Source organism: Parambassis ranga, chromosome 7, assembly GCF_900634625.1.
Source record: "Parambassis ranga chromosome 7, fParRan2.1, whole genome shotgun sequence".
NCBI classification, from domain to species: Eukaryota; Metazoa; Chordata; class Actinopteri; family Ambassidae; genus Parambassis; species Parambassis ranga.
The window spans coordinates 16,609,284-16,627,083 of record NC_041028.1 but is presented as its reverse complement, the minus strand read 5'-3'; the positions used below and the strand labels follow the sequence as shown (position 1 = coordinate 16,627,083).

At 40.9% G+C, this 17,800-nt stretch overlaps 1 protein-coding gene across 1 annotated transcript in view; it reads left to right on the top strand.

The window, feature by feature from the left end:
• Nucleotides 1-17,800, top strand: part of sema3bl (sema domain, immunoglobulin domain (Ig), short basic domain, secreted, (semaphorin) 3bl) — an 86,437-nt gene that overhangs the window by 7,869 nt on the left and 60,768 nt on the right. The window contains exon 4 of the mRNA XM_028409062.1: nucleotides 17,208-17,331. The gene's annotated coding sequence lies outside the window, so the exon portion shown is untranslated. The remainder of the gene's footprint in view (nucleotides 1-17,207; nucleotides 17,332-17,800) is intronic.

Here is a 17,800-nt window from a genome sequence, read left to right as displayed (position 1 = left end):
ACATGTCTATTATTCATCCAGATCTGGGTCTGTTTCCTGGAGTTTTAGATCAGTCTTCAGTTTGACTCTGTAGTTACTGCAGTTGTAAACAGTCTTATATCATCACATGATTTAAGGTTTAAGAGAGAAAAAGAAAAAAAAGGCATGAAAAGCGCATCGGTGGTCCTGTGGTCACCTAAGCAGCCCAAAGGAATTTTATTACAGAGGGACAGGGGGGGTAAAGAGGGTGCAAAGCTTTATAAAAGAACAGGGCCAAAAAGAAGAGAAAGGGTCAAGGTTACATATGTGGGTAGATGAGGTGTTGAAATGAAGCTTGATGGATGATGGACAGAGATGGATCTGAACTGCTGTAATCAGTAAAAAGTAAAAAACATAAAAATGTTCAGTCCAGAATGCACTTTAGGAGCCTATAAAACAGCCACGCCCAGCAGAGTAGAGTACTACACCTGCCAAGAAGTAAATCTCTGAAGGCCAAAGTACACCAACAGCTTGTGACAAGTCTAACAACCATTAACACATTAAAACATTGTTTCCTCATTGGACCAAAAGTGTAGGAGCTGTAACACTATAGTGAGTGAATTATGATCACAAAGTCCACAGCACTTCACAGATCTTATCAACAATCATATCAATGCTGGTCAGGTTTTTTTTTTTTTTTTTTGTTATTCAGTTTTATTTAATCCATTACCTCGACAGGCTGCTGTTGGTCATTGCTTTGCTGCCCCCTTGTGGTCAACATAAATTAATACTGCTCCAAATCAATCCTTTTTGAATCCTTTATCCTTTAATACTACAAGTTGTAGTTAAACTGCTTTTGCTTTCTTCTGTGAGCCTAATAATATTTAATCATCAATTATTGACAGTTTTGATTGGCAATAACAGTTGTTATTTAATATTGCTGCTACTAATAATACAAATAAATGTGAATTAGCTATTCTTTAGTGCTCATTGTGACTGTAAAATGAATTTGTCGGCTATATAATGTGGATCTCTTTTTTTCTGCACTTTGCACTTTTTTGTGCACTTTGTGCTTGGCTGCTTTGACATATGTTCAGCTGGTCACGGTCAGCTCTGGAGATATGAACAGGATATTATCCTGATTGGATAAATTAGCCGTAAAGATAAAGTGCCACTTTGTTTCATGCAGTTTTAATTTAAAAACCACATTACATTTTTTTTTTTATGTAGCGGCAGCTATTATAGATTAGGTTTTTATTCACAGCCTTCCAGACAAGAGAGAGTCAAAAGGTATACTTGTTAAAAATCACAGTTTAAATATTAGTAAATGTCTCAGATCTGATTCATTTTTAAAAAGAGATTCTTTTCTTATGCAAATTGTGTCAAGTAATTTGTGTGTGCGTGCACGCATGCAGCTGGTTGAGAGAGAAGCAGGAGGGATTTTAGAAGAGGGTGCCCCTCCACCAAGAGGGGCACTGGTAAAAACAGCAAGGAGAGGATAAGAAGAGGAGAAAGGCTAGAATGAAAGAAAGAGGGAGGAAGAGACGGGGAGGCAGAGGACAGAGAAAAGTAGAGGCCCCATATCATGAGATTCTCATTATGTACCTCCATGGATACCAAGAACCCTCCCTCTGTCTTTATAGTCCCATTTTTTTTATCCTTTCCTCTATTCTATTCGTCTCTTTGCTTCTTTTCTAACTCCTTCCGATTAACCCTCCTCCTTTGGCGTCTGACCATTGTTGCACATTTTGAGTTAGAATGTTACCATTTTGGTGCCATTTTTTTACCATTGTAAAGAGATGTTAAGTTTCTTAAAGGGTTTTGTGGTCCAACATTGTTTATGAACAATGCAAATCTGTCTGAATGTACTGGACTAAATATAAGCATCGAAATGAATTGAATTAATGAGGGATGTTCTACATACCAGACTGATTCATATCTTATCCTAAAGAGTCCCTAAAGAGTCACAGGTGCATTTCTACCTGCCTGCATCACAAGGCTGTGGCTCTATCTAACAGCTGTTAACGATCAAGCTTTCTGAGGTTTTGTTATTCGTGTCACCAGCCACCTCAAAAAGACAGAGTTCTGTCCACTTATTTCATTTAAGCTTGCAGGAATTGTGCACAATATTTGCCTTCGTCAGCAGTGGACCACCAGGGAGCATGCAATGTGATGATAATCCTGGAGAAAAATGGACAGATTCTCATCCATTCTTGACCCTTACCCATTGGGCAGGCTGTTTTTTCTCTTCTGTTCTTTTGTCCAATTTTTAAGACGGGAAAGTAATCCTTTCAAATTGAAAAAGGATCCTTTTCTTTCTTTAGGGGTTAAAAGTGATAATCCTTTAAATGTGGGCCGGCTCTTGTTCCCTCTGTCTCTGTCATCTCCACATTTGAAAAGAAAGAAGTGTAATCTGCTTTTAGTTTAGCACTGGATTCTTCTGAAACAGGTATCAGGGGACCAGAGAGCAGGTTGTGGTGATGGATTGAGTGTATAAGTGGAAAGGTCTGCTCAAAAGAAGAGGGCAGGAAAGACGCTGTGTTAAAGGAATAATGAGAAATAGATTTAATGTAATAAGTGTGAAAGAAAGTAAAGGTACATGACAAGAAAAGGTTTGGGAGATGAAAAGAAGCAAACATCTCTCAGCCAGCATATAGAGCTGCACAGGATATTGAGTTGATGGTCAGCAGGAGTTGAACACACACACATACTCACACACACTCACGTCACATATACCTTAAGCAACCGGATCTCCCAGTAGGAGCCAGTGTAGTTTTAACCTTTGACCTCATGACCTCGTCTTAGTTACGGCGCAGACAGCTTAGCCGCTGTGAAACCATCAGATACTTGTGGTAAAGTTGTTGCCAAGGGAGCGATTATGTGTCGTTAAGCCATCTACCTGGATGAAGTGCTGTTAAATTGCTTTGTAGTTGGGTTTATTCACAAATGGCTCAGGTTGCTCTGCAGCAGCGTCCCGTGTAGCAGAAAGTCACACTGTATTGTTAGGCTTAAGTGTTATTACTAACAACTAAGAGAAGTCTGACAGGGCACATCACCTCCTCTCATGGAAACCTGTAGAGCCTCGAGTGAAAATGAATCGCTGAACAAAATTCAGACGGACTTCTCCTTTTTCTTCACATGGGTTTTTCAGATGGCTGGAGGAGCACAAAGGTTAAAGGTAGAGCAGAGTGGTTTCAGTAAATCCTCTGTGGGGGAAAAAAAACCTTACCTCTTGTCTTACAGCATTTCTTCTTTGTATTGAAGTCAATCCATCTCACCTTTCAGTGAATGGGACTGCAGCACAAGGCAGGGCAGAGATTCTGCAAATGCTTGGTCGGCTTTGTGTAGGCAGCTTTGTTCAGAAGGCCTCCAGCTCAGCACCTACAGACTGTCAGACAAAGTTAGTTACTAGCTGGTGAGACAGTGTGGCCAGACTCTGTTGGAGCATCACTCATTTTTAATTTAACCCCATAATCTTTTTCCAAACTTAACTAAGCAGTTCTGTTGCTAAAACCTATCCAACATCACCAAGTACGTTTGATGTCACAAAGTTGCTGATGTCATCACAAGGAAATAACAAAACTGGTAGACATTTAAGGACGAACTTAAGGAAGAACATTTTTTTGTTTATCGTGTCTGAGGACTACTGTGTGATTGGTCGGAATTTCACAGTGGACATGGTGAATGAGTGCACAATCCACACAGGTCAAACACTACTGTCTGCCAGACATAGTTCAATCTGTTATCATGCTACAAGCTCGTTATTGTCCCTCTTTCAGGTAAAATGATATTTAGGCAAATCGTGAAGTCCAGAATCTTCCTCTACTTCTTCTAATCTACAAACAGGATCACATAAACTGCTGTTTCTGCTGCTGTTCAGCAGTGAACTGTTTTCAAAACCTGTGCGAGTGTGTGTCTGTCTGCACACATTTCTCGTGAAATATCAGATGAGATTCTTCATGTATGTAATAGAGTATGTAGGAGTATGTAACAAGCGTAAGTGTTTTGGTTCTTCACTGCACAGTGTCTACAGCTGCATAAAGGAGGAAAAAAAATCAGCATTTGTGCATTTGGTAACACTGCACCTGTTTACCCACACAGATCCCCTTTGGGTTTACCTGTGTGTTGTCTGTAGTGTATTTGTTGGGTGGGTTATCCCATGCAGGGTCCACATCAGTTTTGCCTCATGGGGTCCCCTGTGGGTTAACCTGTGAGAGACCTGCAGCGGTTGTGACCTTTAGGGCCCACTGTCGATTAAACTGCCTGGTCCTGCAGCACCTTAGCCAACACAGGACCCCTGTGGTTGAAGGTCCCACAACAACTGATATGGACCCATAAAATAAGATATATTAGGAAAAAGAAGAGAACAGACAGAAATCCTGTGTGTGTGAGTGTGTGGTAGGTATGTGAGGGGGATTAGTGGTTTTGGCTGGGGGTAATCTGTGGATCCCCAGGGAGTCTGTAGGGCCCACCACTGGACTGAGTATATGTGTGTGCCTGCACTACTACTGTGCATACCAAGCTGTATCCCACACTGCTCCAGTGTGATTAGACATAGGAGCAGTCACATATAAATGTAAATATATTCTTCATTTATGTATAGTAAGTTAGTAAAGCATTTAATTGGTGGGATTGCTATAGCAACTACATGAAAAGTGATGGGGGTATTCATTTTCTTGTGATGCATTTTATTTTGAAAGGGAACAGTTTAAAAAGTGCATGAGCATGGACTTTGCTGCTCAATAAAGTCCATGATGATACACTATGTAAAATAACACATCTGCATTGGGGAGAGGAGGTTGAACAGGCCTTCAGGGCTTCCTCGGGGCTGCTGGTGGGAAGGTTACACTCTTCGTGTGTGTGTATTTGTGTGTGTAGCACTATGTTTGTGTGTGTATGGTTAAGCTATGGGGAGCCATTTCAGCAGAGTCTAACCCGTGGATTAGGGACAAGGCGCCGCATGGAAATAGGAAATTAGCCCGAGGGCTAAAGAGGGGTTTGTGTGTGTATATGTGTGTGTGTGTGTATGTTTGAAAAAACTTCAGCCAAATTTTAGACCTATATGTAGAGCTTTTTTCACAAGTTTTATAGAGGTCACCGGACCTCTGACACAGACATTATTTGTTTAGTGTCACACGCTACTGTTCGCTCTGCATCAAAAGCAGACCATGGAGCCATTTTTATAGCTGCGGTGTGCATCTGATTTATCTTCTGCAACTGCTGCTTGTTCTGTCTGTAATGTAAACCATAATTCCAGCTGTGTGTCCTCACAGTGCCTCACAGTCCAACTGTCTTCTGACCTAATCATGCAGTAAATTCTCCAACCCAACCACTGTAGACTGTATATAACTTAGACAACATGACAGCTCCCCAAAAGTGTGGCGAGCATCTGGATTGCCCCCCCTGGTGGATGGGTGCAGTATAGATCATAAACCCCGCCTCTCCCCTGTTAGTGGATTAGACTCACAGCCACCTGAAACTAAGTACTCCTCGAATAAATTTTCCTCAGCAATGGTTTATGGCATTTGAGCTAGTCCTTATCATGTTGATCTCTGTCCAAATGCTCATATTTTCCATACGTCTGTATATAATCAGTTATTGTTGGCTAAAAACAGCTTTGTTACAGTCAACAGCTGTGATGAACAGCTGCTGATTGGAGAAGCGGTCACAGGGCCAGTTGTGTAGTTCTTTTCAGAAATTGCACATGGAGCAGGAACATCCAGAGCAGATACAGGCTTGACTTTAACAACTGTGTTTTTTTTTCACATTCCCAGTTGTGCGGTATGTTGTTATGCAGTGAACTCTGGTAACCAACATAGTGTGTGCTTACAGCTGAAGTGGGTGGATGCATTGGTGGAATGATAAGACTTCAACAAGCACAGCCACTCTCGAAGACAATCATAGCCATATTACTTACTCTGAGGTTATCGACAATACACACTCATTATTATTTCTTCACAAAAGGCCAGTCAAAGACCCTGAAGGCGGCCATCTTCCCATGAACTTCACTGAAAATTGTGATGTAGCTTAATATTCACTGCTCCACTGTTGTATAATATAAACTGTAGTTAGACACAAACATAATTAGTAGCAGTTTGCTTGCGCATTTGTGAATGCAACCATGTGACTTGTAGAGGTGGTGGTGGTGGGGTGGGGGGGGATTAAAGAGGCTTCATTCACAAAAAGGAAACATTTCAAGAGTGTGTGAGTTATGTTTGCTGTAGTATAAAAGCTTGATTTAAAGGTGAGCTGGGTGGGAGGGTGGTGGTGAGAGATTAAAGGGAAGGTCTGTGCTTCATCAGCAGTTGCAGAATCAGAAGAAGTGTCAGAGCCGCAGAGAAAACAAACCCCCTATTTATGCAGCTAAAACCTACCATTAAAAAGCACTTTTATGTTTATGTGGGTAAAGCCGCTCATTAAATCACACAGTGGTGTTTACATGGTTAAACCATCATTATTAAATATAACAAGTGCAGCTTATTTTGTTAAAGCCAATTTCTAAAACACATTTGTTTGTGTTTATGGTGGTTTAAAGCCACTGATTAAGGTTTTAAAAAACCACCCTGTATCATGTCTGCCCATGAAAACGACTTAAGATTCTTTTAATTATAAGAAAATAAAATTAATCAAGTAAACTTCTCAGTGTTCTCAGTCACATGTTATACTGTGTATGTGTACATATACTTCTCTATCCTGGGCATGGTAGTGACATTTATACTTTTGCTGGGAGTGCCTCACCTACTTACACAGCATTGATCTGGTGTTGGTTGCTTTAATTCAATTCAATTCATATAAACAGTTTAACAAAAGCCCATATTGACAGAATCGGTTACGTGGATTCTGGTATTTTAATATGTCTTAGAAAGTAGCAGAAAAGTCACACTGTATGCACCTAAATACACTATATTGCCAAAAGTATTCGCTCATCTGCCTTTACACGCATATGAACTTAAGTGACATCCCATTCTTAAGCCATAGGGTTTAATATGACGTCGGCCCACTCTTTGCAGCTATAACAGCTTCATCTCTTCTGGGAAGGCTTTCCACAGGGTTTATAGCAGTGGGGTTATGGGGATTTTTGACCATTCTTCCAGAATCACATTTGTGAGGTCAGACACTGATGTTGGACAAGAAGGCCTGGCTCGCAGTCTTTGCTCTACTTCATCCCAAAGGTGTTCTATCGGCTTGAGGTCAGGACTGTGCAGACCAGTCAAGTTCTTCCACACCAAACTGTTCCCACAGGGAGCATGGAATTGTCCAAAATCTTTTGGTATGCTGAAGCATTCAGAGTTCCTTTCACTGGAACTAAGGGGCCAAGCCCAGTTTGTGAAAATCAACCCCACACCATAATCCCCCCTCCACCAAACTTTACACTTTGCACAATGCAGGTACCGTTCTTCTGGCAACCACCAAACCCAGACTCGTCCATTAGAAACGTGATTCGTCACGCCATTCGACTGCTTGACAGTCCAGTGGTGGTGCGCTTTACACCACTGCATTGCACTTGGCGATGTATGGCTTGGATGCAGCTGCTCGGCAATAGAAACCCAGTCCATGAAGCTCTCTATACGCACTGTTCTTCAGCTAATCTGAAGACCACATGAAGTTTGGAGGTCTGTAGAGATTGACTCTGCAGAAGGTTGGTGTACTCTGGTGCGCCTCAGCATCCGCTGACCCTTCTCTGTCATTTTACATGGCCTACCACTTCACGGCTGAGTTGCTGCTGGACTTGGTGCACAGGTGGCATCCTATCACAATAGCGCGCTGGAATTCACTGAGCTCCTGAGAGCGGCCCATTTTTCACAAATGTTTGTAGAAGCAGTCTGCAGCCGAGGTGCTTGATTTTATACACCCGTGACCACAGAAGCAATCGGAACACATGAATTCAATTATATATATAATATAGTGTATATACTGTATATTTCAGCTCCACCTCCATCCTGTTTTTCTTTCCTTCCTCTTTCCTTTCTGCCCTCCCTCTGTCTCCTCCATCTGCCTCAAGCCATCCTTCATCTCCTGTTTTGCATCCATTCTCGTTCTCTAGCATTCATCTCACCGCTCTCCTTTACGTGAAGTCATAAACCTTGTGACCCATGTCTCTCAGGTGTGTGAGAGGTGCTGTAAATTTTGAGGTGTGTGTGAGAGAAGGAGAGAGAGAGAGAGGCCGAGTTAGTAAGAATGCAAGAAAAGAGTGATGTGGGGATTATTTAGAGAGTAATAGGACTGGACACAAATTGTAAATCATGAGGGTTTAGTTTCTTATGACAGGAGTGTATTTCTTTTCACACACACTCCTAGCCAGGTCACTTCTGCCAAATGCTCACATTTTTTGGAGACTCACGCTAACCCTAACCATCAATACTACTTAGCTAACTTTAAGCTTTCCTAACTAGACACACAGTGTACATCCATACTTTAGTATTATTGTCAGGACGTTAATTTTTTCTCATTCTAACAAAATTCAACAACACATCCTCATGATAGAAATGTTACATTTGTTCAATAATAAATCCATGGGTACGACACATGGTTACATTAAAGCAGGAAAATATGGATATATTTCCCAACATATGACAATATGCTACATTTATGCTAAGCATACTGTATGATTGTATTGCCTGATGTCATCTGTTCACAGGGATGAGATACACACACACACAGCTTTTTTAAGGACTTTAAAATTCAACCTCCAGCTACATTTTTTTTGTGAGAATGGGCTGAGCTTTCATCATAGACAGCTTTTTGAAGATCAGTCAAATTTTTGTACATGTACACATACATATACAAACTTATATTTTATCATCATGTGTATACTTACAGACTTGTAAATCTGAATCAAAGAGACATTTGGCCTGGAAGTGAGTGAAAAAGGAGCCCTGAAAGGTTCTCCTTTTTTGGTTTTGGTTTGGTCAAACCTGTTTGCTGCAGAATTACCCTCCAAAACACCACTAGAGGATCTACTTTCCATAATTGCAATAACTCTTAACTGTTCCAAAGTGCACTTGAAGAACTCAGTAAATTTCATTATGACTCTGACTCTTTGCCCAGAAGCATATCATGGCTTGGTATTTGTAAAAATAAACCGCCTTCTGTTAGAATTTGACCTCACCCTCTGTATGCAGTGTCACCTCAAACTCTGATTGCGTGCTTTGAGTCACACGGATAATATAAAAATACTCAGCTGGTGCTTTTGCTGCTTCGTGGCATCAGTGTTGATGAAACTATGGCTGCTGCACTACCAGCAGCAAAAGCCACAGTCTGCAGGATTCCCCCTCCTTCTTCTCAGGCAAGCAGAAAACCTTGTCAAAGTCTGGACTATGGTGGTGTCCACAACTGGGTCCTGCAGGACAGTCATGAACTCTAGCAGGTGCTTGCTGCCAAACCTCTTCTGCCGGTCTTAAGATGTAGTGGCCGCCTTTGGATTGTGGCAGAAACCTTTTTGTGGCTTAGAAACATTTCTGAACTACATTAGTCTTTCTTGTGAAACCATCCATCCATTTATTATATTTACCTGTTTTATTCTGTACAGGCTCACAGGGGGCTGGAGCCTATCCCAGCTGTCAATGGGAAAATTACAAAAATATAGAACTAGAGGTAGACAAAGGCATCAATAATATAGTGTACGATATCGTTCCCAGCGTACACTTCTCTTTGCCTGCAAGTACAGCCGTTTAGCAGCAATTAAAAAATGCATTTATGCTCCCTTTATAGACATGTTGGATGTGGACCAGTGCATATTAATGTGCCAGGTAATGTGTATGATGTTAGACAGAAATGTGTGCGTGTGTGTCTGAGGTGAGCTGGTGGGTGTTAGATGGGGGAGAGGAATTTATTGAGACAGGCTAATAAGAACAGAAAAAACAAGTGTGGAGAGATAAAAGAGAGAGAGGGAGGAGAGAAGGAAGGAAGGAAATACTGAAGACATCAGTGACAGAAAGACAGCCTAATGATGAAAGGAAAGGAAGGAAGTGACAGATGAATGGGGTCACTGGGAGGCTGGCAGTGACAGAGATCGAAACAGAAGTGGCTGTAGAAAATTAAAGAAAGCCAAGCACAATTGCAGTTTGCCAGAGCGACAGATAAAAAAGTGATGTAAGTGCAAATTCTACAGCATTTCAACACATGTGCCGCTCATTTGTTTATTTCAAGCAACATTTACATTTAATCTGATGTGACTTTTGTAGGCCCTGTAGGTGATGATAATTAGGGACCCAACACAAATGTACCTTTGTAACATTGTATGAGTACTGGGGGGTTCCCTGTTGGGTCTGAGTCAGAAGGTGCTCAGGGTGCCAACATTTGGTTGGACCAACACATCTTCACATAGAAACAATACAATGGATTGACTGCAAGTGAATGCCAAGATTTTGCCTGGTGTAGCATTCTGTAAGAGATGGAGGGATAGAGGGTGGATATAGCAAAACTGCAGACTTTCAGCCAGGAGGCTGGGTTCTGAACTGAGGTCATTGTTTTTGGCCCCAAACAACTCAGGGCTAGATTATCTGATAACATTCTCTCTCTGGATGGCATTACTTTGGCCTCCAGTATGACTGTGAGGAACCTCTGCATTATCTTTGGATATATAAGGACATGTGTTTTATTCCACATATCAAACGGGTCTCTAAGACCGCTTCTCCTTCACCTTCAGAATATTGCTAAGATCAGGAGCATCCTCTCACAGAGTGATGCTGAAAAACGCATCCATGCTTTTGTTACTTCAAGACTGGACTATTGCAACTCACAATTATCAGGATGTCCACATTACTCCATCAACAGTCTGCAGCTGATGCAGAACACAGCAGCTAAAGTTCTGACAGGAAGCAGCCAAAGGGATCACATCTTCTCCTCTTCACTGGCTTCCATTGGGCTCAAGGATACACTTCAAGATCCTTCTTCTAACCTACAAGGCTATACATGGACTAGCTCCATTATATCTGAAGACCTGATAGTTTCATATGTTCTTCTATGCTCTTATGGAACCAGCTTCAACTTGAGTTCGCAAGGCAGAAACCACCACCACTTTTAGGACCAGACTTAAAACTTTTCTGTTTAGTAAGGTGTAACTAGTCTAAAGTGTGTAGAGAACTTGTTGACATGGCCTCAGCCACAGGTATAACAGGTATCATTGTATCATTGTACTAGTGATTCATGTCATTAACTGTTTGCTGTCTTCCTCGTAGTTCTCTCTCTGTTTCTCGGCCTCCAGACCTGCATGCTGCAGATTCAGTTTTCTAGTGCCAGCTCAGAGGGAAGCTCACATTAGGTTACCATACTGTTCCATGGTCATCATGCTCTCTTATGATTGTGATTGTGAGTCCCCAACATAAACATCATATTTGGCTGCTCTCAGAAGTGAAGATTATGGGTGGAGCTTCAAAGAGTCAAGCCTCATAAGCTCATCTCCATTTTACATTTTAGTAAACTTGTGATCTGCCATCCAGAAATCACTGGGGGCTGTAATGTGGCTCCACTGGGCACGCTCTGAAGCATCCACTGACTCTGTCTGTTCACTGGGAAGGAAGGCTTTTAAGAAGAGAGGACAAACTGAGCTGCTCGACTGAGCATCAGTGAAGCAGAAAGGCTGAAAAAGAGCCAGAGAATGATGTGAAAGTGAATCAAGATGAGATGGAATCTTATTTCTTTATTAGATTACCACCAGCGATCACTCAGGGGTCAAAAATCAAACTAACCAATGGTAACCTGGTACTTCTCTGTATGATCATCACAACATATGTTTGTCTAAAGGAAAAACCGAACATAAGGAAAGAGACGGAGGGTGACAAACACATGTGCGCTCACACATTTTCCTTGCGCCTCAGCTAAAACACTGGTTAAGTTGTTTTACAGGCTTGCTGATTATTTTGATAAGCCTTAACGATGATGGATTGACTGAGATTTGATGGAAAGAAATATAATGTCTCGTAAATTTTAAGGTGGCAACTTGTTTTTCCTCGTTTCAGAGGTATGAAAACCATTAGGGCAGCGAGGGTCACACAACATTAAACAGCCCACCTTTAAAGCCTGGAGTGGGACTGCAGCAGCAGGACTGCTGTTTATCATCCTTGGGAAAAATTATATGTTTGAAAAGAAATGTTAGAAATTTGGCTTGATATTTATATTTAATCAAAAGTGAAAAGTTTGCTCTCAATGTAACGTTTACTTTGGTCAACACAGTGAGTGAGTTTGATGAAGTTGGCCCACATGTCCTGGTGCTGTGCGACTTCTAGAGTGTTCGCTCACTGATTGCAAGTTACAGTTTGAAAAATATGAAATGTAAGCCAGAAAAAAAAACACTTATTCCAGTCAGTCTGTTTTAGATGTTAGTTTTGGAAGTAGACTCAAGGTTAGCAGGTGACATCAGTGCTCATTAACAACAGGGTCAGTGCTGGTAGCTGACCGCTTAATCATACAAAGATTAAAGTGAAAGGTTGCTTTAATTATACAGGGAAATACAAATCAAAACTGAAAATTATAATAACAAATGTGGTCAAAAATGATTTCCTGAAACACTAAAACATGACACAGTGAATGTTTTTACAGTTTTCTATTAACCTTTGAGACAGTGTTAAAGATTGTGAAGGTGTGACTCTTAAAAGCACACCATAAATACAATACAGATTTATAATTGTGCTTATTGCAGTTTTAATACAATGAAATTACTAATAAGAAAATAAAAATCAGTCATCATTAGTTTTTGTCAGGTACAGGTGACATTATTCAGACATAATAAATCATACCTCATGACCACTGTGAGGATGCTCTCGTCTGATGCACATTCTCCATCTAGAGGGTGAATAGTGAAGCTAACAATATCACCATGAGCCCATAGACTGAATATAGACATAGACTGAAATAAATTCAATTTTATTCTATATGTATTCAATTCTAATCTCATACAGTTCTGACTTTGTAGAAACATCCTGACTCATAAACTACAGGCCACAAGAGCACACACCATGACCACCCATGTCATCTCTTAAATTTTATTAGAGCTAAATATTGACACACAGCATATCACTCAGCACCCATGCCAGTGCAGGCGCACACACACACACACACACACACACATACACACACCCCTCCTCCAACCTGACAGCGATGATGGATGTCGCTAAGGATGGAGGGAATCAACAAATAAACATCTGACACTGTGATCTATGGGTCAAGAGGTTACAGACTATGACGAGTGTGTGTGTGTGTTTGTGTCTGTGTGTGTGTGTGTTTATGTGAATGACTTCATCACACTGATCAGCCACATTAAGGGCCTGTGAGCTCCGGTGCAGGGTCTTGACCTTGGCGTGCTGTAGGAACAGTCATCACTTTGTCCTCTCTGAGTGGACGCACACGACCAGGCTGTTTGTTTTAATTTAATGGTAATTGTTGAAGCCTTTTCAGCTTTAGGAGATGGTAAACAGTGATGAGTGACAGGAAGCACCGGAAGAAGAAGTGTAAAGTAAGGCGAAAGTAAAAGAGTCAAATGCATTTAATATTTGGTGCAGCGGCAATAACTGTAGCGATAATGAAGTCAAATTTTACATAAAACTTTCCAAGAGCTTTAAAATTAGATTTGTATAGGCGGCTGGTCTGTGAAGAGAGCAGGGTTTGCTAAAAATTAAGCTAAGTAAAAAACAACAAATGTGATCCAAATGCCTGAATGAACTGATCTGAACTTCATGTTCAGATAAGGTAGTCCAGCCTTTAAAAACATTCTTTAACTGCATTTCCACTTTTTGCCTCCAACAATAATTCGTAAATTCAGCTACATTTATCATTTTTATGCAGTCATTGTGTAAGTAATCAATTGCCCTCATACATGTACACTATCAGCAGTGCAACCAAGGACGGATTTTAAATCCTGTGTTCTAAGGAATGCACGCAATGGAGAAAGTTGTCCCAACACACTGTTAAAGTAAATTTATGTTGGCATTTCTGTTGATAACATACTTGCTGCTAGTTTGTCTCCTAGCAGGATGCTTTATGCATTTAAGTGGAGACCAGCTGAGTGCTGGTGGTGGGGGAGAACAGAGGGGAGAGAGCTGGATGATTTAAAAGAAGGAGAGGAGAGTGAAGACAGAAGAGGTTGTTCAAGAGGGATTTTGTGTGTGTGTGTGTGCGTGTTGTTATGAAGACTAAGAGAGGTTTAGTAACATATGGATACAAAGTAAGAGCATTTTTGTCAGTCTTCACTCAGAGTAAGGATTAAATAAATAAGTTATATGATGGGAACAGGACAAAAACTATGTGTGTGTGTCAGAATATAGATGTTATTCCTTTGCATGACCTGGCTTTACAGGATACAGTTTCTGGTAAAAACCTGGAGTAAATTATACATCTAATAAAGATCATTTGCTCTGAGAACAGAAGGGACGATGCAGGCAACATTTTTCAGGTTTACAGGGGGTGACCCAGCGCAACAACAAAGTGCTGACAATAAAAGGGCGCTGACAAGCACACAAATAACTTAAAAAACTATTATAGTACAAGAATTCCATTTGATGTGTTGAATTTATGTGTGCACTTTTACACTTTTAAGTGGATTCCAGTTGTTTTATTTAAATGGAAATGTCAAGCTTTTTTTTTGATGTAGAGCAACAGCTGAACTGTAGCAGTAACACACACATGGAAACATCTGCATGAAAATGACCTCACAAACAAAAAAGACAAGAGGGGAAATAATCCAATTTAATGGTTACATATTTTTTAGGATTTGTGTTTTTTTTTGTCCATATCACACGAAGACAATGAAAGGCAAATCATATTAAAGAGAGTCTCATAAAGATCAATGGTCAGTATTTAGAAGCATTGAATTCAAAAGAAACATTTTGTAGGCGAGTGAACACTTTGCAAGAACGTCAAGTTAATGTTCCTTTGAAATTCTGTGTCGGCAGAACAAACAGATTAAAATGACTTCCTCATGCAGTCCCACAGCTCAGGCTTCTTCGTGTTATTCTGCACAATGGTAGGCCACATGAGGTCTCCTCAGAATGTCAGCTGCGTCCTGGTCTGGGACTGTTTAGTGTCCAGTGGTCAGTGGCGGGGTCACAGCTTAATCAAGACCGGCAGGGGTTCTTTGTGTGTGAGTGTGTGTGTGTAGGGGTGTGTGTGTGTGTGTGTGTGTGTGAGTTCACTGCTAAGGTCAGGCTCTAATCAGTCTAAATTGAGACTTGGGGCACATAAAGGCTCTACAAGGGGCCTGCATGGTGTGAGTGTTGACTCGCTGAAAGGTCCCATATGTTCTTCTTAAGCAGCATTGGTAGATGATGGATGAATTATCACACCAGAGACTAAAAATTGTTCTTTTTGTGTACACATGATTGTATGCACTCACTTTGCATCCATATTTCTACGGAGCCCTAGAAGAGACATAAAGAGATTTTTGTTTTGTTGTGTTTTTCTTTTTTACCAGATCCCAAGAAACATTTGTGATTTCTCCCATTCTTTACTGGTTGATGTGAGTCAGTTAACACGTTCAGCCCAATGCTGGTAGAGCAAACCCTCCTCTGTAAAAGTTAATTTCATACTACACATTACTGACAATGTCATCTTTTTCTGCTAGTTCAGGCATTACAGTGCAGCAACTTGGCTGCCTCCTACCTCTGGGAAATCTATCAGTGTGTCCCTTGGCTGTGAGTGCGTGACTGTGTTGAAAAGTCCAGATTTATGGCGGACTTATCTGCAGCCTCGGCTCTGAAGTCCATCTCAGCAGGAGGAGGATCAACCAGAGTTTTATCTAAAGTTATGGGGCCTACCCCTCCACTGACTGACTGACTGTGTTTGTTAACTGCCTGCTCCTCCTTGTTCTTTCTAATCTTTTCTTTTCTGCCTCCTCCTCTTCTCCTTTATGTATTCTTTCTCTGACTTTTCTCTTTCTCACCCTCTCCTTTCATCAGTTTTGTCTCTTTTCTTTATGCTCTGTCCTTGTATTCCATGCTGTCTCTTGTTACTTTCATCCAGCTCATTTCCTTTCTTCTCTTTACAAATCATTATAGTAGCAATGTTCACAGCACATGAAGAAAAAAATCCTTCTTTTCTTCCTGGATTAGTCAAGATTTCTTGTCTCTTGTCATTTCCTCAACATAGACGATGGAGGGAAGAGTTATTACAGCTGTGTTTGTGTTGGGATTTCTTAAATTTTATGACCCGTCCCCAACAGCATATAAAGTTCTTGAAAAGCCAAATACTCCACAGAGGAAAGTAATGGAAGTTGTTGGTCCTTGTGGGGTGTGACTGTACATTGACACTGGTAGAATGTTAGAGCAGAGTCATTGTTGGCTTGTTGGCCTCCCCTCTTCTATTGAATCCAAATAGCTGTCCACTCTGCTGGCTTGTTGAGGAGGAGCATACTTTCCAGATTATGCTTACTTGTCCATGATTTGATCCAAATGAAATTAGTCAAATAACAAAGCCGAACATAGGCAGACATTGTTTCCAATTGTCATCACAGCTGCTGGGCCTGGGACATCCAGTGAAATCCCAGCAGCCACATTACTCACTGTATATCAGGAAAATAATGCCACTAGCAGTGAATACATAAATAAATAACACATACAGATTAAAAATGCACAAATAAACATACAAAAGCCAAACACACAGATTGTTGTGTGTGGCCGTGAGAAACTGGGTCAGTGCACTCCCCTGCTCACAGATGCAGCAGCTGTGAGAAGTATTTTTCTCTATTGATTTCTTTCCTCTGATGGAACGCGTTCTGTGTTTGGTTGCTGTTGCACTCACAGCTGCCTTTTCTGAACATAAGACTGACTGGAACCTAAAGAAGAACAAAAAAGTGTAGCTTTGGCTTGATGAAATGTGCAGGTCTGTGTGTAAATGATGAAACACTAAACACATGAAACAAAAACCTCCAAGTGCCTACATTTCTACACGAAATGCCATATGTATAAACGCTTATGTCTGAAATATAATGCACTTGATTCCAATACAATATTTATTATCTGCCAAAACAGATTTGTGACATTGGGTCTCATTACACTGACTGGCTTCTCACCTCCAGGTCTTTATCACAGATGACATTTTGACATGTCGCAGTAGGAAAAGCTGTTCCTTCTTTCTCATTAAAAATAAATGCTGGCTGAATTCATTCAATTCTGGGTGAAGGGAATGTTGGGAAATGTAGCTGAAACTACAGCTGATGTGTCTTTCCCTCTACTGTTACTTGATGTCACCGGTGAAGCTTACGGTAGAAGTTGCTGAGGTCCAGTTATGTAGTCACACTGCATTCTCTTTTCTTTCAGATTCCATCATGAGACCTAAGTGGACAACAGTTCTGTCTTCTGTGAGCACTGAGCATCCCAGGCTGAGAAATGAAGTGCTAAAATCTGCAGTCCCTACAATGACCACATGGGGCTGCCTTGAAAAGTGAGTAGATCCTAAGAGACCTCTATGTTAAAACATTCGGCTACACAGCAGAAATAAACATTTTTCTTATTTACAGCCTGTAAACATGACCTGCTTTATTATATCTCACTAAATGATTTTGGTTGAATGTGTTTGGGCACTTTCTCTGTTTGCATACGTGCTTATTTATTCCCTCTCTACTCCATCCTTCCTGTGTCATTTCCGTCTTTTACTCCACTCACATCTTCTCCATAAGGTGGGTTTCCACTGTTATTGGCATTAAATAATGAAACATTTATGGACCCTGAAGCATGTACACAAACACATCAGCTGTCTTGTGCCATCTGCTATTTCTGCTTCTAAATCTCACATTGTAAATTCATGAACTGCTGCCCTGTCATTCCCAATCACTACTCAAGGAGCCGCAGCCTGATTTGTCAAAGTGACACAATGTCAAGATGCTGGTAAATGGTCTTGTGTTTCATCTCTA